Raw genomic sequence first — 22669 nt, 5'->3', positions numbered from 1 at the left:
TGGTTCATGGTTCTCTGGTTCACTGGTTCTCTGGTTCATGGTTCTCTGGTTCATTGGTTCACTGGTTCACTGTTTTTTTTTGGTTCGTGGTTCTCTGGTTCATTGGTTCGTGGTTAACTAGTTTTTTTGGTTCGTGGTTCTTTGGTTCACTAGTCCATGGTTCACTGGTCCATGGTTCACTGGTTCATGGTTCACTGGTTCGTGGTTCTCTGGTTCATTGGTTCGTGGTTAACTAGTTTTTTTGGTTCGTGGTTCTTTGGTTCACTAGTCCATGGTTCACTGGTCCATGGTTCACTGGTTCATGGTTCACTGGTTCGTGGTTCTCTGGTTCATTGGTTCGTGGTTCACTGGTTCACTGGTTCATCGGTTCTTTGGTTCACTGGTTCTTTATAGGAAACTAACTATTGCGTAAGAAATATTACTTACGAAAATGGAAAAAAAGTGATGGGTCGTCGAAATTATTTCTTGCCTAGATTAATATTTATGGTCTTTAAAATCGAAATTTTCCCTTTCTTAATCGAAACTACCTTAAGGGAAGAAATTTTCGCGGAATTTAATTTCGCGAATTTGGGCGTAATTTGCGAAATTAAATTCCGTGAAAAACACCAAAATGGCTTAGCCGTAAAATCAAATTCCGCGAAACACGAACATTCTCACAATTAAAAAAATCACTCCTAAAAATTGGTCTTTTTAGGGCAAAATAGGGCTTTTCGTAGACAAATAATTCCCTCAACCACGAAATTAAATTCTGTGAAACTTTTGAAATCGGCACACTCGCGAAATTAAATTCCGCGAAATTTGCCATTTTGAAACTCTGATTCGCGAAATTAAATTCCGCGAAAATTTCTTCTCGTGAAAATTTCTTCCCTTAAGGTATAAGTTTTAGGCTGTCATTCGCCAAAATAACTTTACTCCAAAGTGAAAATCGCCTCCAAGGTATTTGCTTTTGATTTATTTTGTCAATTTATTTAAACGGAAATAATTTTTGCGAATTGAGATTTACGCCTTTCCCAAAAATAGAAAGAGAGGTCTTCGGCAAAAATCGTTATAATCACTTAAATTGGACCACGACAATTTTTTGCACATGATTGTATTTTCAATTCTACTTTCCTGACTAACTATAGAAATTTTCTCTGTTTGTGTAAGCTTGATAATAATATTTAATTAAGAGTTGTCGCTACCTTTTCTTTTTCAATATTGACTATAATATTAAAGAAATTGTACGTAAAGATCAAATATTACAATAAATACAACTGGTACAAATCATATCATTTTCAATTTAAAGAACTAGAAAAGGAAATTTCCTTATAATCGTATTAATTTTTGCAGGATGAAATCTTGCGATATAAATTTTTGCGATACTTATTTTTCCGAATTTGGCCACCTTTCACAAAAATCATTCCCGCCAAAACTTTTAAAAACAAAAGTTCAATTATCATAAATTTATTTTCTTTTTTTTTCGAAAACTGGCTTTCGCAAAATATAGTTTCGCAAAATTATTGCAATTTTTCCAGATCACCTCACCACCATTCGCAAAAAGAAGTATTGCAAAATACAATTTTTTGGCCTTTATTTGCAAAGAATTTATCCCGCAAAAATTAATACGAATAAGGTAAATTGGTAACTAAAGACAACCTAGCACAAGTACGTTTTTGTGTCTAATAGTAGGGGGGTCTAATAATAATTGGAGGAGTGATGTTCTGAAAAAAAACCCCACAAAATGGGGGGGGCACAACAAAATGATATTGAAGTGATTTTACTGATTTCCCTAGGAAGGAAAATGAAGGTTTTTGGCATTTTTGGAAAAAAGTCATAAAATGGGGGAGTCGTAATAAACCACCAGCATGAACCAGAGAACCATGAACTAGAGAACCATGAACCAGTGAACCACGAACCAGTAAACCAAAGAACCAGTAAACCAAAGAACCACGAACCAAAGAACCACGAACCAAAGAACCAGAGAACCATGAACCAGTGAACCAAAGAACCAGAGAACCAGTGAACCAGAGAACCAAAGAACCATGAACCTGTGAACCAGCAGTGGCGTTGTGGCAGGGGGGGCCGGGGGGGCCATGGCCCCCCCAGCGGAGCTTTTTTGAAGGGGCGCCGAAGAGCAAGGGGCGCCAAAAGAGATTTTCTAAACGCCCCAATCTTAAAAATCATCAATCAATCAAGCCTTAAATTGCGCCCAGGACCAATTTTACTGAGATAATTTTAAAATACTTGCATTTTTTTTCGCTCGCTTCGCTCGCAATAAAGTTAATTGGTAACTTCTTTGCAATCTAGGTATTTTACAAGTTTTTTTTGTACAATATAGCATAATTATTAAATGAAAATCTAACTGCGCCCCAAGACTAATTTGCTGACAACAATATTGAAATCATGAACCATCAGTTTTTCCGCTCGCTTCGCTCGCATTACATATTGTTTCTTTAAGTTTCTTTTCACTCTAGCAAGTGTCAAATTTGTCTATTTTTATTTAGTGATTTAGGGTATCTTGACAGTCGATTTTTAAAAATTTTCTAGTCGGCCCCAATCATGGTGGGGCCTGTTTTTCCCTTTTTTTGTTCATCAAAGATATATCTACTCTTCTCCATTAAATATTTCCTTCCTCATTATGCCTAGGCAAATGAATTAGTAAAAGTTTAGAAACTGGTGGGTGAGGGCAACACTTTCGAAAATTAGGGGGGGGCGCCATTTTTAAAAAATTGCTGACTTTGGCCCCTCCAGAAAAATTTTCCCACAACGCCACTGAGTGGACCATGAACCAGAGAACCAGAAAACCAGTGAACCATGAACCAGAGAACCATGAACCAGTGAACCACGAACCAGAGCACCAGTGAACAAGAGAACCAGTGAACCATGAACCAGAGAACCATGAACCAGTGAACCATGAACCAGTGAACCAGTGAACCAGTGAACCAGAGAACCAGTGAACCAGAGAACCAGTGAACCAGAGAACCATGAACCAGAGAACCAGTAAACCAGAGAACCAAAGAACCAGAGAACCAGTGAATCAGTGAACCAGAGAACCATGAACCAGTGAACCAAAGAACCAGTGAACCAGAGAACAAGTGAACCAGAGAACCAAAGAACCAGTGAACCAGAGAACCAGTGAACCAAAGAACCAGTGAACCATGAACCAAAGAACCACGAACCAAAGAACCACGAACCAGAGAACCACGAACCAGAGAACCATGAACCAAAGAACCAGTGGACCAAAGAACCACGAACCAAAGAACAAGTGAACCATGAACCAGAGAACCATGAACCAGAGAACCATGAACCAGTGAACCATGAACCATGAACCAGAGAACCATGAACCATGAACCACGAACCAGTGAACCATGAACCAGTGAACCAGAGAACCATGAACCAGTGAACCAAAGAACCAGTGAACCAAAGAACCAGTGAACCAGTGAACCAGTGAACCAGTGAACCATGAACCAGAGAACCATGAACCAGTGAACCAAAGAACCACGAACCAGAGAACCATGAACCATGAACCAAAGAACCACGAACCAAAGAACCATGAACCATGAACCAGTGAACCAGTGAACCAGAGAACCAATGAACTAAGAAACCAGAGAACTATAGAACTATAGAACTAGAGAACTATAGAACTAACAAACCAGCGAACTATAGAACTATGGAACTATGGAACTAACAAACTATAGAACTATGGAACTATGGAACTAACAAACCATAGAACTATGGAACTAACAAACTATAGAACTATAGAACTATGGAACTATGGAACTAACAAACTATAGAACTATAGAGCTATAGAACTATAGAATCTGCCTAGGATACGTCTTGTTTTTCCGACAAAAATATCCGACGATTTCAATATGTCATATATTGCAACATTACCCTCTCTGGCCCAAATTTGCCCCCAAAATTTTTTTTCGATAATCGGTCTCCGTCACTCTTTGGGAATCACCATTTTGCATCACTGTGCAAAAAATCTGAAAAAATTAATGAGCCAATCCCGAGAAAAGCTGGTAACAGACGAACGGACGGTAGTCTACACAATAGACAGATCCAGGCTTTTAGGCCTTACTCTTGGTCTATAGGCACTGCTGTAGGCGGCCACTAGTGACCCCCACCGGGAATTACTTATTAATAGGTTTAAACATAATAGACAACATTCACAAAAGATGTTTATCAATAGAGATTTCAAAAAAAAGAATGTTTAAAACACAGCTGATTGGCTTAGGTTTCGAAACTCTCTATTGTTTCATTAAAACCTCAGTGCGCTTGCGATTTATCTGGAAAATTTCAATATTCAAAACAAGAGCAGTGCTCATAGCCAGGTCGAACAAACATAAGTTTATCTTAAAGAACCTCCGTGGTAGGTCTAAAATGTTGGTGGACACACGAGTAACAAGCAACATGCTGAATGGACCTACCTGTCGATCAAAATCAGAAAAAAATAGGACAAATAGCAAGGTAATAAGAAAGTGTAGTGAGCAGCTTGAATAGATTACCGTGAGTATCAGAGCTCAAATTAGTCAAAAAAGTCTAAAAAAAACAAACATTAGGCACTTTTCTACCCAAATTACCACTATACAAAAAATAAGAAAAAAATACCAAGCCAATCTCGAGAAATGCTCATTTTCCCTAAATATGACAAAAGGGAATTTCCCCAAATAAGAAAATCCGATTTTTACGGCCAAAATAAATTTTCCGAAAAAAACTACTTCAGTCACGTTTTAGAGAACCTTGCCCTTCATCTTTGTCCAAAAAATCAGAAAAAACTAATGAAGCAATTTCACACAAAGTCCAAAAATCCCATTTTTAGGCACTTTTTGGCCCAAATTTGCCTAAATAAATTATTTTTTGAAAACCAGGCTTCATCAGAGTTTAAATATTACCATTTTACATTAAAGTGCAAAAATTCAGAAAAAAATATCAATCCAATAGCAAGAAATGCTCTTTTTCCCTAAAAATGACATAAGGGAATTTCCCCGAATAAGAAAATCCGATTTTTACGGCCAAAAAAAATTTTCCGAAAAAAACTGCTTCAGTCACTTTTTAGAGAACCTTGCCCTCCATCTTTATGCATAAAATCAGGAAAAACTAATGAAGCAATTTTGCACCAAGTCCAAAAAAACTTATTTTTAGGTAGTTTTTGGCCCAAACTTGCGAAAATCCGTATTTTACGACGAAAAAAAATTTTCCGAGAAAAATTACTTCAGCCACATTTTAGGGTACCTTGCACTCTATCTTTCTGCCAAAAATCAGGAAAAACTAATGAAGCAATTTTGCACCAAGTCCAAAAAAACCTTATTTTTAGGTAGTTTTTGGCCCAAATTTGCGAAAATCCGTATTTTACGACGAAAAAAAATTTTCCGAGACAAATTACTTCAGCCACATTTTAGGGTACCTTGCACTCTATCTTTCTACCAAAAATCAGGAAAAACTAATGAAGCAATTTTGCACAAAGTCCAAAAAACCTTATTTTTAGGTAGTTTTTAGCCCAAATTTGCCCCCCAAAAATTTTTTTCAAAAATCGGGCTCCGTCACTTTTCAGTCATTGCTATTTTGTATCATTGTGCAAAAAATTAAAAAAAACTAATGAGCCAATCCCGAGAAAAACTGCTAACAGGAAAATGGTAAAAGGGAATTTCCCCAAAAAACGAAAATCCGTATTTTACGACGAAAAAAAATTTTCCGAGAAAAATTACTTCAGCCACATTTTAGGGTACCTTGCACTCTATCTTTCTCTGCCAAAAAATCAGGAAAAACTAATGAAGCAATTTTGCACCAAGTCCAAAAAACCTTATTTTTAGGTAGTTTTTGGCCCAAATTTGCGAAAATCCGTATTTGACGACGAAAAAAAATTTTCCGAGAAAAATTACTTCCGCCACATTTTAGGGTACCTTGCACTCCATCTTTCTACCAAAAATCAGGAAAAACTAATGAAGCAATTTTGCACAAAGTCCAAAAAACCTTATTTTTAGGTAGTTTTTGGCCCAAATTTGCCCCCCAAAATTTTTTTTCAAAAATCGGGTTCCGTCACTTTTCAGGCATTGCTATTTTGTATCATTGTGCGAAAAATAAAAAAAAACTAATGAGCCAATCCCGAGAAAAGCTTGTAACAGACGAACGGACAACGGTCAAATTAAAGGAACTCCCGGTAGGTCCAAAAATTGAGAGTATTCAGTTTGTTTTTCTACAGTTGAGTCTCCATAACCTCTAAAACCCAAATGTCTCCTTAACTTGAACATACTTGCAGGTCCCTTTAGTTAACAATGTCTTATGAACCTTACTCCATAACTCGAAATTTCCATAACCTGGACAGTTTGTGCCCCCCGTGCTGGTTCGAGTTACGGAGACTTCACTGTAATTATTTATTCATTTTACATGACACTAAGCTTATTCGAATAAGGCTTAGGCTACACGCATCCCTAAAATAGTTTTTGTAATGAGGTATACTAATTTGACTCGAAAAATATTTTACAGATTCTCTCTAATTCGATCTTCAAGGAACCAAAATGTTAATTCGAATCGAGATTCGAATTAGAGAAAAGATTTGAATTACAGAGCGTAATCTAAACATAGTCAATATAAAAACACTGGTCTGAAAGGCTTTTCGATCATGTGATTAGAAAATAGACCAATCCCAAGAGGATTTTGGTAACGTGATAAAAAAATATGCAAATCGTATTTTGTTGTAACAAAACATAGACTATATGAACAAAAGAAAATTGAAAAAGCTAAAAGAATACATTACCAGACCGGGGTTTTTATAATAACTATGATTTAAACAACATTTCAGTTGACAGGATCGAATACAGAAAGAATCGAATTAGAGAGAATTGACTGTAAATTTTTTGATTTGGGAATAATGATAACAATGACGTCATTAGAATTTTTTATTAATGCAGGTTAGGTAAGTAAGTTAAGTAAGTTTACAACCGCAGTTGAGGGCGACCCGAAGTTATTCATTAACGATTCCAAAGATTTACATTCTCAAAGTTTATTGGCACGAGTCTTGATTTATTCAGAATCAAAACTAACTCTTTTCAATTCAAGATTTTTTCTCTTATTTGACAAAAAAAAATACTCGACTACTTTGTTATAGTTCGAAGCATTATTTGAAATACAGTATGTCCCAAAAAAGCGGACAAATTTTATATAAAGTAAAATTCTCATAATTTATGATAAATTTCATGACTTGGAAACTTTCTTGATATTTCAATCTCAAAGACCTATTCAATCATCTTGGGAATTGGATGTCTATTGATTGAACAAAGAAATTTTATTTTATTCCAATTATTCTAAGTCCAGTAAAGATGGGTGAGTTTCGAGGATTTTACTTTATATAAATATTTATCCGCTTTTTTTTTTGGATTCGCTCACTGTATGTTGATTAAACTAGAGTCTACTTTTGGCTGAACTTTGCTTTTTGATAATTTTTATGACGCTGAGTCCAGTGAAGTAGACCAGGAGCGTTTGGCGGGGACGCCATTTTGAGAGAAAATGTTAAAAATCCAAATAACAATAAAACTACTTTTTGAGTTGAAAGATATAATCAAAAATGAGAAACAAACATCAATAGCAGATTTGCAATCCTTTATTCTCAAATAAAAACATTGCTTCACCAAAAACAACAAAAATCTAGCGCACTGTTTTGCAGTCCCTCTAAGCAAAAGCATATTACCATATACTACCGGGCCGCTTAATCGTGCTTTACGTGGACCCCGGGCTAAATATCGATGACGTGTGTCATTACCAGCCAAAAAAGATAGACGCGAAACGAGAATAATTTTAACAGAAGAATTTGCAATTCAGTTATGTGCTTTGGTTTTCGTTTCATTACAAATGTCTCGGGCTCCTTTCTTCGTCTATTTGTCGGATAAGTTGTTCACGGACATCTTTCCGTATGAAAATATATAGCAACGAGTTACAAAGCATGTCCAAGCTGTATAAAAATGTAATAATGTTAATGTTATAATGCGTCAAAAAGGAGAGCAAGATACCGGGCGCCGTGTCCAGGATGATAAACGACAATACCAGGAAAAAAGGTACAAAAACTTTCGTACGGCGTTGCAGACCAAACATGGCGCCGTTACGTTGCAATTTCCGACTTTGACGGAATTTAACGTATAAGTATCCGTAAACTAAGACGAATTGTAATACTAAGACGGCTTGCCATACGGTTTCGTACATATGTGGGATTGAATTGTATATTACTGATTCTGAGACGCTACCAAGTTGGAGAGCAAGCGTTACAGCGAATATATACAACAGGGAGAAGAGCCAACTTGCGATACATATATTACGTTTATGAATTTCGAAATAAGATGCGTCGTATGCCATATGTTGATAAACTTCTAAGAAACGTTGCAACGTTAGCAGAAATAAAGATGCAAAATAAGCTGATATGAATCCCGTTGCTATGACTCCGATCAGATATTTTTCAGCTTTGTGTTCACCAAGTAACTTTAACAAAATCTTGACGTGCGAACACAGGCACATAACCACATTCGTCAAGGCTAGATTGATGAGAAGTAAATGCTTTTTCATTCGTCCGTTCGTCCATAAAACCCGTATGCCGTACAAATGTAATAATAGGGTGACGGTTCGCACGCCCAAATTGACGCCCTCAAAAACATCATTTTCCCATACCATTTTTGTTTTACTTTATATATATTTTTGGTTTCGGTAATCTAACAGGAAACTCTAACCTGAAAGGATGAGAAATTCAATACACCTTTTCGACCGTATCCACCAATTGCCGCGCAAGCATTATTTTGTCCGTTTTACCACCCTAAAACCGTCCCAGTCTTTTTTTCGCACATATAGACAATAGAAAAAAGTGTAAAAATAGGATTGGATCGAGTTTAGGGTGGTAAATAAATAATAAAGTGGCACGCACCTGACCGCGCGACTACGGTCGAAAAGGGTATTCACTTCTTTGATCATACTTTCAACATATAATGAAGCTCGCAAAATCTTCTGTTGTATCTTTACCTTTTAAAGAAATCCAATTCAAGTTATCTTTCTAACAATCAATGAGATTAAATAAGAGGCTACTTCGTAGGAATTCCTATGCCTACGCATTGAACTGTGTGATAAAACAAATATAATACTAAGGTTTTTGCGGGCCGGAACCGCCAGAACACGTTATCAGATGTAGATACTACGCGCTTTCATGGGACCCCCGGGGGGAGAGGGTACTAGGTTTGTGAGGTGACGGTTATGCCCGAGTCAAAAATCGAAAATTGACCCTTAGAGAGAGGAAAAATTGGCGTTTTTGGGACCCTTAGAGAAACTTTTTTCAAAATTATTATTGATTTTCACTCGATATTTGTCCAAATTGTGGAATTCACGACCCTTTGATAGAGGAAACTTTTAATTTCGTGATTTTTGGACCCTTACAGAGACTCAATTTTCTTTCTCAATGGTTTTGTACCCCTTTGAGAGACTTTCGAGGGTGTGAAAAAGGGACCCTTATGGCTCGCACATAACCAGCACCCATTTTGCCTGAGTACCCCCCACCCCGGGCATAGGACCCTTATCAAACATCTTTCATCAATTATACGGATCTTTAGAAAGATGAAAACAAAAAAACATTGTACCTTCATGCAAAATTGCGTATATTAATTTTGAAACCATACTATTTTCTATTTATCTTCTACACGTTTTTTTATAAGAACAAACTACATAAGACTATAAGGCTTCGATGGCAAAAATGTTAAGAACAAATTAAGAACACTTTAAGGCTTTGCGGACTCTAAAACAGTCAATTTCTTAGGAAAATGGGCAAAAATAACCACAAAATGGTGAAAATAAAACCGTGTTAAGAAAATTCTTAGGCTTGAATCTCAAAAAGTTAAGAAGATCCGAAGGCTTCAAATGTTTTAGGTGTTCTAATAAAAAAAACGTGTATTGGGCCTAAACTTTATCTACTGTGTGAAAATAACACTCAGTTGCGTCACGAAATGCTACGTAAGTTCCCTTTATTCCCACCTTGATACCTACTTTCATCTTCTCATCTCCTTTTGAATTATTCATTTTCTTCACCCTATAGCCTAGCTTCTTTCTGCTTTTTTAGTGGAGTAAAAAATTGTAACATTTCAATTATAAATAACCGTTTATAAATAATAACTTTGAAAATAATAATATTATATAATTTAAGTTAAAGATATTTTCATCCTCACAATGTCTTTCTTTTTCTTCACTGGTCAGCCTAAATTTCCCGATTTACCGTAGCCCATTTACAACAAAATTTCGAATAAACGGACACACTATAAAAGCACACCTCTAATACAAGGACAACTTCATTGTCCCGGCACCTGCAACTTCTATGACGTTGGTTTCGGCAATTTTACGCCATAGATTTCGTGCTTATCAGCTCGTAACTTCGCAATAGTCGGAGACAAATTCATTTTATATATCCCTTACATCATTAATAGCTTTATGCTTAACCTGCGCTACATTCCGTTTTAATAAGAACAATGAGGCTCAGAAATACCGCAAAATAAGAACAATTTAAGAACAATGCTGAATGGCAGAAATTTAATGCAAATTGAGGGTATACGTAGCAGAAATAGGGTTCGAATCCTATAATGCCTCAGAAAATAAGAACACGATAAGAACAAATTGAACAAACAGCCCAGCCTCATAAAAAAATTAGTGGTTTGCATAAACAAGTTTTGCATTGATTAGAACGTAACATGTTAACTCGGACCCAGTCCCTATTTAGCAACCTGTCACGCTAAGTGTTTAATTGAACGATATTTGGGTGAGCAAACTGAGGAAGTCAAAAAGTAACAACCATATCGATTGCCACAGAAACATACTACATGGTCATCAATGCTTTTCCCAACATCTAGAGTATTGCAACCTCGTCCCTGTGTATCCCAGGCTTTATTTACGTTACTGATTGACGCCAGAGATCAGGCTGATACGAGTTCCACCTATTATCTAGCACTATTAGTAGTTATAAAAAAGCTGATAATATGCAGGGAACGAGGTTGGGAGTATCCCACTAAATCCGCTAAAATACTCTACTACAACTATAGATTAGGTTAAACAAGCTCCAGAAATTTATGTCACAATTAATATCTAGCCTGATGATTATTATATAGCGTTATTCGCGTTTAAATAAAAAACGAGACCTTCAAAATATAATATTTTTTGCTTTTCACCCCAATGAACATAACTGAGATAAAAAGAGAAAGTAATTTTTCTGATATACGCCGTCCTTAATTTTGCGAAAAAGCGAAAAAATAGAAGCCTTTATTTTGATGAAGCCCTATCATTTTTCATAAAAATGAAGCTAAAAAAGAAATATTGAGAACACAAAAGAAATTGAAGAATGAAGGGAAAAACTATTTGATGTGTTTTGAAGGTCTTCAATTTCAACAAATTATTTTGATAGATCTATATCACATTTCACATACACTCTTCTTATTTCATGAGAACAATTTTATAAGAACAATGAGGCTCAAAATCACCAAAAAATAAGAACAATTTAAGAGCAAAGAATCACTCAATTTCAAGCAATTTAGGGGTCAAAGTAGGAAAAATTAGGTGTGAAGCTAGAAATACCTAAATTTCACCATTTAAATAAGAACAGGATAAGAACAATTTGAGGCTTAAAGTGCCGAATTATAGGAACAGCGAAGCATCATCAAAAAAATTTACTACTTCTCGTAAAAAGAGTGCATTAGGACACACATAAAAAGTTCCCCGGGAAAATCTAATCTAATATTTTCAAACCCCTCGTATTATTTAGGGTCTTTAGGTAACTCACATAAAGCCTTAGTTGACCATAACAATCGAATTAGCAGAAAATAGGTCGCTAGTACCTCTCGACTTGAGCACTACGATACTAAATTCTTACAAAAAATTGGGCCCAAAACTCTATCTTTTAATCATCATGAATTTTCAAGACGTTTTTAATTAATAAATATTAATTTTTTCTTTAAATTCATAAAATAAAGCTTGTAAAGGCTTTCATTCTTTTTGATTGATGTGAGCATGAAATGATATAAGGAGCAAAGAAAGATGAAAACAAAATTCTAAAATGGCCTGGGTTAGACTCCATGGGGTTCACTCAGAAGAAATGAGGTACACACACGTACCATTTGTCAGGGTTACATAAAAAAAAATGTCTGACAGGGTCACGAATTTACAAAATTTTTGAAAGTTGCATCTGACAGAGTCGACTTGTCGGCATTCCTATCCCTTATCAGTCTGGGTTCTAGTAGCCCGGAGTCCACTTATTCTTTTATAGACTTGATCGCGCGATTAGGTGGCCCACTAGTATATGGTAATATGCTTTTGCTTAGTAAAACAGTCCGCCAGATTTTCGTTGTTTTTGCTAGGTAAAAAAGAATGAAGCAATGTTTTTATTTGAAAATAAGGGATTGCAACAATCGGGTTTTGATGTTTGTTGCTCATTCTTAATTATATTTTCAACTCCAATTAGTTTAATTGTTATTTTGATTTTTAACATTTTCTTTCAAAATGGCGACCTCGTCAAATGCTCCTAGTCTACTAGTCTAATAATTATCAAAAAGTAAAGTTTAGCCAGAAGTAGACTCTAGTCTAGGGTTCTAGAGAAAAAATAAAAACTTTCATCTGTCAGGGTTCAAATTTCGTCAAACCTTTGTCTGGAAGGGTACTGGTTATTAGACAGGGTCCATCTTTCGAGCTCCAGAGACATTCCTAGGGTTCAGCAAGAGGTGTTTTTCAAAACTCAAAGGGCCTTTCGTTAAAACTCGGAGTAAACATTGCTATGGTAATCTAGGATATAAAATAGCCGGGGTCCGGAGTAAACAGTGATTTGAAACTGTTTCAATAACGGGTAGCCTGGGGACGGTGCTGGAATAAGAAAACATTAAAAAAAAAAACAACTTTAACGGTAACTTTGATCACGATATCACGCAATTTTTTGTACTCGATCACGATCACACAAATCAGCAAAAAACTTGGATAATCACGCATCCCTTTGAAAAAAGTCCGAATCGCGCATCACGGCACAAAAATCCTCCAAATCACGATCACGTTTTGACCTCTCATCTTTCACGAAGAAAAAATTTCCAAATCACGTAATCACGCTGCAAAAAAAGTCCCTTTCACATCATCACGAAAATTGCTTGGGGGCCTCTTTGAAGCTCTAGAGACGAAATACTTAAAAATATAAAAAAAACGTATAGACTTACATTTCTTTAGAAGATCTCGTGTTGTCTGTAAGTCTGTAATAGTACCCTGAAAACAAGAAAGAAATCAAAATTAGTTTCTCTACCATTGCACGGAATTGATCCAACTTAACAAATTAGAATTATTTTTTTGGCTGAACACTTCGAAATTCGGAATGCTTATTCTTTAAGAAAGATAATTTTGAAGAATTTCAGATTAAAAATTAGCTAGTCATGAATGTTGAAGCGAAAGAGCTTTCACTAATTAAGAAGTTATAGTTTCTTCTTGATGCTCGTTTGGACTGCTGGTCAGTCAATTTTTCGTTCACACAAAGGCGAAGAAAATAATCAAAACAGGTCAGAAAAAAACGGCGAGATAAGTTTAAACTTTAGCGAAAGCTGTGAGCGTAAAGCTAGTGCCCAGGGGTACAGGTAAGTGTAGGTACAGGTATGTGCCGCTCTTGCCTATGGATGCCTTTTTGAAACCTGGCAGTCCGTGTAAGGATTGAAAGATCAGAAAATTACATCTCAGTCCCAATAAGGATCGTAAAATTCACAAATTTTTCAAATTTTTCTTCCTAAGGGTCCGAGGGTCGAAAGCCGTGCGGCAGCCCCCTGTCATCCTATAAACCTAGTATTCCCCGGGCTATTGTTCACGTTTAAAGTAGAATTGTCATAGAGAATCGTTGAAAATATCCCAATGGAGTTATTTACTTAAGGGGCCTGACCATAGTCGAAAAATTGATTTTAGTATTTTAACATTGTTTTAGGTTCATGGGTAATTAACCTTTTTGTTTCTTCAAACTCTCTACAAAGAATTGGACTGTTTTTCTAAATCAATGCATCAAAAGAAAAATGAAAAATTGGTCAAAAAGCACTATTTTCAAGATTTTAAGACAAATAAGACTTTAGAAAGATTTTCCGAAAATCTCTTTTTAGTTCGGTAAAAGATACACCATCTACCACAAAAAACTTTTCAAAATATTTTTTTTTCGCCGAAAATAAGCTCTTCAAAGTTGAAATAGTCTTCTTTGCAGAAGTCTTCATTTTCTTCTTCATCAAATTTTTTCATTGTGATTTTTAAATTTTCAGACTCAAGGATACTTGGCCTAACAGAAATTTATATTTTGTACGTGTCAAATATTAAAAATTCACTATGGACAAAGCCCTTAAACCATAGTATAAGAAAGCCGCGTCCCACACCCAGGTTTCTGGTTTTAGTAAAATACCTTATTACACTAATCAAGTATTTAACGTGGGAAAAATGAATGCGACAATTTATTAACGCAGTAAAGACAGGGTTTTCGACGGCTCGGAGGGTAACCGATTCGCGCTAATAACTTGACTAGTTATTAAAGTGTAATAAGGTACAGCCCGTAAAACACTGACACTCACGCTGGCAAAAATAACATAAATATACGTGTGTCTTTCATAGGGTTATATATATTAAAATCATTTTTACAATCTCAAAATTATTTTCTTGATTAAAAATCAAAAGTAAAAGACTGGTCTAATACTACTAACAATGTCGCTCACATCAAAAGACATTTTACATACAGTGACCAGAAGTGACATAATTTTCTACCTAACACTAAAAATATTAAAATAATTTGCATGGATTAATAAAATACAATAAGGTTCAGTGCTCTACTAAAATATCGAAATGGAAATTCTAAACTTCGATTTGCTACTTTTGACGTCCATATGTGGTTGTTATGAACGTCAAATAGCCGTTATTTAGACGCTAAGTACATGTCAAATATGGGTGCCGCATAGCTCTGTTTATTTGAAGAACATAGCTAATCCAGCTAAAACAAAGGATGCAACACAACCAAGCCAGCCAAAGATGTAAGACCAACCCCAACCCCAAGAATCGAAAATTTTCAATACTGGATCCATGAAGTCAGTATAGATAGACATGGCGATCATCATACAAACACCAGCCACTATAAAACATATTGGAAACAATTTCACATCAAGCTCTTTAAATAACCGTAAAATCGACACTACGGTTCCACCAGCGGCCGCGAGGACAGCAATGATTGCAAACGCACGGGTAGCATTGAATTTAGAGTTATCATATTTGACGTCAAAACATAATGAACCACCACAAGTTTTCCATAAACCTTCACTGGCACCCCGTGTTTTATTCAACCATTCGTTGCCACCAGTAGCGGCAGCAAGTAAAATGAACACTCCTACAGCACATACCAGCAAGATTAATATTTTTCTATCCATTATTTTAATTTTCGCTTTTAAAAGATGATATTAATAAATATTAGATTTTTAAAGGGTACTTTAGCGTTGCTTCTGGTTTGTTTTTGCCAAAAAATTAGATGCTTCAATTCTTTTTTCTTATCAGACCATATTATCAAAATTTATGGTTTTTTGAAAAGCTCCGGTATTCCTCTAGCTAACCGTCAAAATTAGTTTTTTGATTTTGATATGTTACACACCCACTACACAAAGTATAACATTTCTACGTTGCATAATCACTTTCCTTACCAGACTCCTAAAATCAAGCTACACGTTTTTTCAATATAAGAACAAACTATAAGGCTTCGATGGCCGAAAAATTTAGAACAAGTTAAGAACATTTTAAGGCTTTGTGGACTCAAAAACACCCGATTTCTAAAGAAAATAGACAAAAATAGTCACAAAATGGTGAAAACAAGAACATGTTAAGAACATTTTTAGCCTTTAAACTCAAAAAGTTAAGAATATTTTGAAGGCTTCAAAATTTTTGGATGTTCTTAAAAAAAATATGATTCATTAGAGAAAGGGGGACGAGCTTGCTAAATTAATGAAAAGTCGATCTCATGTTCATAAAATCACAAGTAATAAGAACCATTTTTTCAAGAGTTTACTATCGTACTGGGCCATATAAAAAAATGTCTTTTAACAAATTCCGACAAAGGGATTTTTGCTAAAAATTTAAATTTTAAAAGTTTGATGGATTCTGCTTGTTTTTTAAGCAATTTCTCGATTCTCAATTTGGATTCAAGGGGAATTTCTAATAATGTACACGTTTTTTTTATAAGATTTTCAGAAGTTTTCGAAGCATTCGGATATTCTTAAGTTATCGAAAGCCTTAAAATGTTCTTAACTTGCTTTTAATATTTTGGCCATCGAGCATCATATTCTTATATTATTTGTTTTTATAAAAAAGCCTTTAGCTTCAACCAACAAATTACACATTTTTTTATATAAGAACAAACTACATAAGAATATAAGGCTTCGATGGCCAAAATAATAAGAACAAAATAACATTTTAAAGGCTTCATGGGCTCAAAATCACCAATTTTCTGAGGAAAATGGATAAAAATACTCAAAAACTTGCGAAAAATAGAACATGTTTCAAGAATATTTTTAGGCTTAAAACTCAACTAAATTTAATAACCTTCGAAGGCTTTAAAGATTTTGGTTGTTCTTATAAAAAACGTGTAATATGAAGCAACAAAATATATTATACAAAGAGATCGCCTCAAAGTAAAGTTAATTTATCATTAAAATATGGTCACTATTATGCATATGTTCCTGAATTTCATTTCAAATAAAGAACTATCATAAACTAAAGAAAACATTTTTAAAACTAGAAATAAAAATATTGGATATTTTTTATATCCACCATGCAGTAGCGTGGTGGGAGGTAGCCCGGGGTCCACTTAAAGCTTTTTGATAGACTGGATGGCGCGATTAAGTGACCCGGTAGTATATAGTAATATGCTTTTGCTTAGGCGGCAGATTTTAGTTGTTTTTGGAAGGTAAAAACAGTACGATGCAATGTTTTTATTTGAGAACAAAGGATTGCAAATCTGTTATCTCATTTTTGAATTACATCTTTCAACTCCAAGTAAGTCTAAGTGGGAGGGGCGCAAAGAAAACGCCTCTTATTACTAATTTCCGCGCTTTGCTATTTGACAGCTATACGCCTAGCAGTTTTTGACCTAAAAGAGAGGAAGTACTAAAAAATGTTCAAGCTCGCTTCGCTCACGTAATTTTTACAAAAATATTACTTTTAATAGGAGGCGCCAACATTCCCTTCTAACATTGCCTCCCCAGTTTGTTCGAATAATACAAAGTTGAAAAAATTTGCGGGATGAAGAAAAGATAAAAAAAACTCTTACTTATTTTGCAAAGTTTCTTGGTATTGGGAATCCAAGAGTCTTTATTCGTTGAATGCATTGTACGGCGCGCCATTTGTGCTAAAATGCTGTAAAACATAAGAGAAAAGTTACACAACCCAATAAAACAGAGGCCAACTTTGTTATTGCGCTCTCTTTTCTTAAGAAAAGTGACGATCAAAAACACCGAAAAAATATCAGACAGGAATGGTTGAATCTTTACCAAAATTAAGGGTCAAAGTTGTAGGTACAAAGCCAGAAAAAAAAACTTAGGACAGTATACATAGTGTCCTCCTGGGTTGGTTCCCCCAACTAAAAATCAAAATTTTTCTCCATTCCCCCCTCTTTTATTTCCCCCACCATATTTCAAAAATTTTCGGTTCCCCCCTCTTTTTTGAATTCCCCCAGCTATTTGAAGATTTTGCGGTTCCCCATATGGTTAACATAAAAATGCCTTAAATCAAGTTTGAAATTTTGGAAAGCTTGAAAAAATAGCCTTGAAAGTGCTGGAAAATGATATTGTATTGAAAAGTTAGTTTATCCCAAAAGATTTGCTGATTTTATTGCTTAAACAGGTTTTGCAACAAGATCACCTTGAAATCAGTGAAGTTCCCCCAGTCAAAATCTCCTAAATTTATGGTTTTCCCCCCTCTTTATTTTCCCCCAACAAATTTCAAATTTTTCGTTTTCCCCCATACTTTAAAAAAAGGGCCAAAATCAGAATCCCCCCCCCCCGGGGGCGGGGAGGACACTATGGTATAAGGAAAATGTGAGGGGCCATAAAAATTAGAACAGCTAAAAGTGGTACCTTAATGGTAGCATTATTCAATAGTGGTGTAAATACATTGAGAGCGCTCGATCTATATTTTCTTAAAGTCTTTTGGTGATATAGCGCCGTTTGGCGTTAATTTGTAACACTACAATGGCGAGTACCATTTCAAGAGGACGCCGATTAAAGATGGCAGATATAGCTTGGTTCAGGGTATAGGCATAGATTTATAAAGCCCTAATGACTAGCTATCGTACTTTTTCTGAAAAGTGTGCCGAGGTTAGGTAGGAAATCCTGCACAAGTCACGTGACATTACAGTTTCAGCGCTTGACCAATCAGAATCTTCGCGTGTTTTCGAAAACAATAGCAGCAATATTTTTTGCGAATATTCACTTTTTTTGCTTGGAAGAGCTTAAAGGACTCAGACATCTAGCCCTTCGGGCTTTATAAATCTATGGGTATAAGCCATTTCACAGTCGCAAAGCGCAATGGATAATCAGGACCACTGCACGCTAATGACGACTTGCTATCGGTCCAAAGTTTTGAAAAAATTTGAAAATTATTGCGTCTAGCCAACAGAAAGCCGTTATGGGGCGCAATCAGTCCTGATTACCCATGATCCATTTCGACTGTGAAATGGGCTATAAAAAGGTAAGTGTAAAAAAGTCGTGTGGTGGAATAGAGATAATATATAAAAGTTTAACCTCGCTTTGTTCATACTTCCATAGCCCAAATCACAAGGTACTAAAGTACTGTCTGCATATCGATGTATAGTTTGAACTGATTTCGGACGGTATGATGGGACAGAGACAAGTTCTCCATGTGTAGTTTCGTGTAATGTTGACATGAAATCAGATTTTAACGGTATGTTGACGTTATGACCAATTTTATGGATTTTTTCCTGGACCATGTTGATATTTTTTCTTTTTGAAAAGGAGAACAAGGGTTGAAGAGGTCTGATCTGAGTTTATTTTGTGATAGACTCCTACTGGACTTATAACTCTGTGCCCTCCTGGCGATAATGTATTAAGTAGGTGTTAATGGTTTAACTGGACCAAAGTTTGACCGATGATTTGATAAATTCAGTTTGCTTGGTTCCTGATCAGTGCTTCTATGAAAAGCTACTTGTAATATCGGTTTTCAACGACATATAAGAGGATCTGATATGTGATTTCAGTTGAAATGTGAATTTAAGTTTATCCCCAGTGCAGAAGTCAGAAGATATCCAGCATGATTTGTGACTTGTGTGTGCAATCGACAAGGCGGAATCTCAATGTATATTTGTTTAATATTCGATAATTTATTTACATTTTTATTTACAAGATGGCTATGGATAAGACAGAGAAGTAAAGGTAATGATATATGCAGCACTCGACGATAGAGAAATCACACTACACTAACAACTTCTTTTACGAAGCCATTATTTTATAATTGCTGATTTTGTCCTTCTTTATGTTTTCGGACAAAAGTTGAGCATGTGATATCATCTTGTGCATTGGGTTTTGAAAGACAACATTTGATCAATTTGTTGATCACATCTTGGCATTTCTCTTCTTGGTAATTATTTTCTGAATAAAAGGAAAAAAGAAGAATTAAGTACACGTTTTTTTATAACAACACTATATAAGAAGATAGCATCGGTGGCAAAAATATTAAGAACAAATAAAGAATATTTTAAGACTTTGCAAACTAAACATTCGATTTCTTAGGAAAATGGGCAAAAACGTATTCACAAAATAGTTAAAATAAGAGCATGTTTAAGAACTTTTTTAGGCTTAAAACTGAAGAAGTTAAGAACATCCAAAGGAATATTGGGATATTGGATGTTCTTATAAATAACATGTGTTTCAACAAAATTGGAAAGTCATATTCCTAGTACGAAGTAGCATGGTGATAGACACGCTCAACTAGTACAATCCCTCTCAGGACTTATTGTACGTGCAACAATCGAAGAACATTTCTTTTGAAAATCACTTTCTGGATTCTTAAATCAGCGAATCAGCAAAAAATTAGTTAAAAATAGCCTTGAAAACAAAAATTTTTGACATGCAAATTTATAAAGGTATCTTAAGCCGAAAATCTGACCCTAAAAATATCGCCTTGAGGGATTAAATTTCGCGTGACAGTAATCTTAAACGACATTGTGAATCTTATTTTCACAAAGATTCATTTTGATTTTATCTCTTCTAAAACTGTTTCCCAGATTTGGAGAACATTTTAAATGAAGGTCAATCAATGTTAACGAAAACTTAGAACATACAAAATTTTTTACCCCCTTCAGATGTTTTTAACATGTTCTTTATATTTTCACCATTTTGTGGGTATTTTGGGCTATTTTTCTAAAAAATCAGATGCGTGTTTTAGAGTCTGCAAAGTCTTAAAATGTTCTTTAGTAGTTCTTAATCATTTGGCCATCGAAACCTTATGTTCTTATACAGTTTATTCTTATAAAAAAAACGCAGCTCAATTTGCAGTTCATGCAAAAAAACAAAACGATGAAAAAATGATCCAGTGTTCAGATTTTTGGCGCCTTCACAAACTAATCTTTGGTAGACGCTAAAGGCTTTGCGAGCCCTAAAACACCCGATTACTTAGGAAAATGGACAAAAATATATATTCACACAATTTGTGAAAATAAGAACAGGAGAATATTTCAAAACTTAAAAAAAAACTTAAGAACATCCGAAAGCTTGATTGTTCTTATATAAAAAACGTGTATTGCTCCTGAGATTTAAAGGATATTCTTATCAGCACGATGCTTACTTAAAAATCTGTGTAAACGTACTACACGTTTTTTTATAAGAACAAACTATATAAGAACATAAGGCTTCGATAGCCAAAATGTCAAGGACAAGTTAAGAACATGGCTTTGTTGACTCGAAACACCATATTTCTTGGGAAAATGGTCAGAAATACCTACAAAATGGTGAAAATAAATTTTGGATGTTCTTTTATAACAAAAACGTGTAGCAAGTAAAATTTAAAGAAAGATCAAAACTTTTGAAAACCATTATCATGGCGTGGATTTCAGAAAAGAGCTCACCTTGCAAACAATATTGAATTTTGCATGCTTCCTTCTGACATAAACCAACCTTTGGCTTCGTCATTGTGTAAAAGATTGCCAACAAACTATGTATAACCAAACAACAAAACAAGGACCTGCAAATTAACGTCAAATAGTTGATACAAACACGACCTATAAACTGAATCGCTTATACACTGCATATAAAGTTAGTCAAAAAATTTTACACATTTTTTTCTAAGAACAAACTATATAAGAACATAAAGCTTCGGTGGCCAAAATCTTAAAGAACAAGTTTTAAGGACATTTTAAAGGTTTGTGGGCTCTAGAACACCTGTCTTCTTAGGAAAATGGACAAAAATACTCAAAAAATGCTGAAAAATAAGAACAAGTTAAGAACATTTTCAGGCTTGAAACCCGAAAAGTTAAGAACATCTAAAGGCTTCAAAAATTGTTGATGTTGTTATAGAAAAAAACGTGTCTTTAAATCAAATAAATTTCTGCTTTACAATTAAAAAACATAGATAACCAAGGACCTCACAAAAATGCATATAAAACAAGCAAGTTATCGAATTTTTAACAACTTGTAATTTATACATACGAGACAAAAAATTATCACAAAATATATTGTTACTTTGGTAGCAATTTTTTATCAAAAAACAATTTAATGTTTTTCTGAAAGTTTTTATTCTTTAGAGAGATGGAAATTAATTAATTTGAATTGGTAAAGTAATTACCTACTGTCTTTCAATTTACTTTTGATGTGATTACACTATATGGGAGACTCCACTTTATATGCATTTTTGAAAGCATTGACACCCCCTTCCCACATCCCCGGTAGAATTTTTTCAGCCAGTGGGGGTAAAAATAACGGACTTAAACTCGATGGGGAATGATATTCCCGTATTTTTTATGACCGGATATTTAAATTCTTAATTCAGAAAATTCAGTGGGGATGGGGAAAAAACATCATATTTTGTAGTAAGGATTGGTTTATTTGATTATTTTCAGTGTGGATAAAAATTGGAATATAATTTTCAACCGGAGATGATATTTTGACCAAATTATCCAGTGAGAAGGGTTCCCAGTGGGTCTGTGAGAAGTGGTGTGCATTGGTGATCAGGAGATTCATTTAAAAAAAAAATCATAATAGGCCTAAAAAGGAATAATACTTGGAAACTTACCAGTTCTTCGATCAACAAACAAACAATAAATGATCCAATTCTCTTTCAATATTCAAGCTATTTCTTTTGTTTAATTTTTTTATCAATTAATCTTTTATCTAAAACATAAAAATAGGTAAAGCCTTTGTCATTTAAATTACAAATAACTTTTGATACATTTGACTTAGATTACACTTGCAGAAATTTTTTATAATATTATGGTATGCTGAATACACGCATTTTTTATAAGAACAATTTTATAAGAGCACGAGGCTGAAAATTGGCCAAAACCTAAGAACAAATTAAGAACAATCTGAGCCTCAAGATTTCAGAAATTACTTAGACAGCACTGATTTTAATAGATTTTAAGTAAAAAACTAAGCGTATTATTAGGAACATCGTAATAACATGACCTGAAAATTTCAAAAAA

The 22669-nt window shown here is 34.8% G+C and overlaps 1 protein-coding gene and 1 long non-coding RNA gene across 2 annotated transcripts in view; both read right to left on the bottom strand.

Moving 5' to 3' along the window:
- Positions 1–19380, bottom strand: part of LOC136799489 (sodium/potassium-transporting ATPase subunit beta-3-like) — a gene marked incomplete in the record, with an annotated part of 55906 nt that extends 36526 nt beyond the window's left edge. The window contains 3 exon segments of the mRNA XM_067056204.1: positions 13185–13230; positions 17288–17373; positions 18759–19380.
- Positions 19381–21097: 1717 nt separating this feature from the next.
- Positions 21098–22351, bottom strand: LOC136799494 (uncharacterized). The gene is made up of 2 exons (XR_010845529.1): positions 22261–22351; positions 21098–21213 (listed from the first exon to the last, which is right to left on the bottom strand). It is a non-coding gene; the product is annotated as an uncharacterized lncRNA (long non-coding RNA).
- Between the last annotated feature and the right edge of the window lie 318 nt (positions 22352–22669).

This window comes from Clytia hemisphaerica, unplaced genomic scaffold (assembly GCF_902728285.1).
Source record: "Clytia hemisphaerica strain Z4C2 unplaced genomic scaffold, Clytia hemisphaerica genome assembly, whole genome shotgun sequence".
Lineage (NCBI taxonomy): Eukaryota > Metazoa > Cnidaria > Hydrozoa > Leptothecata > Clytiidae > Clytia > Clytia hemisphaerica.
Note: the sequence above shows the minus strand (reverse complement) of the source record. Positions and strands in the feature narration are given on the sequence as shown.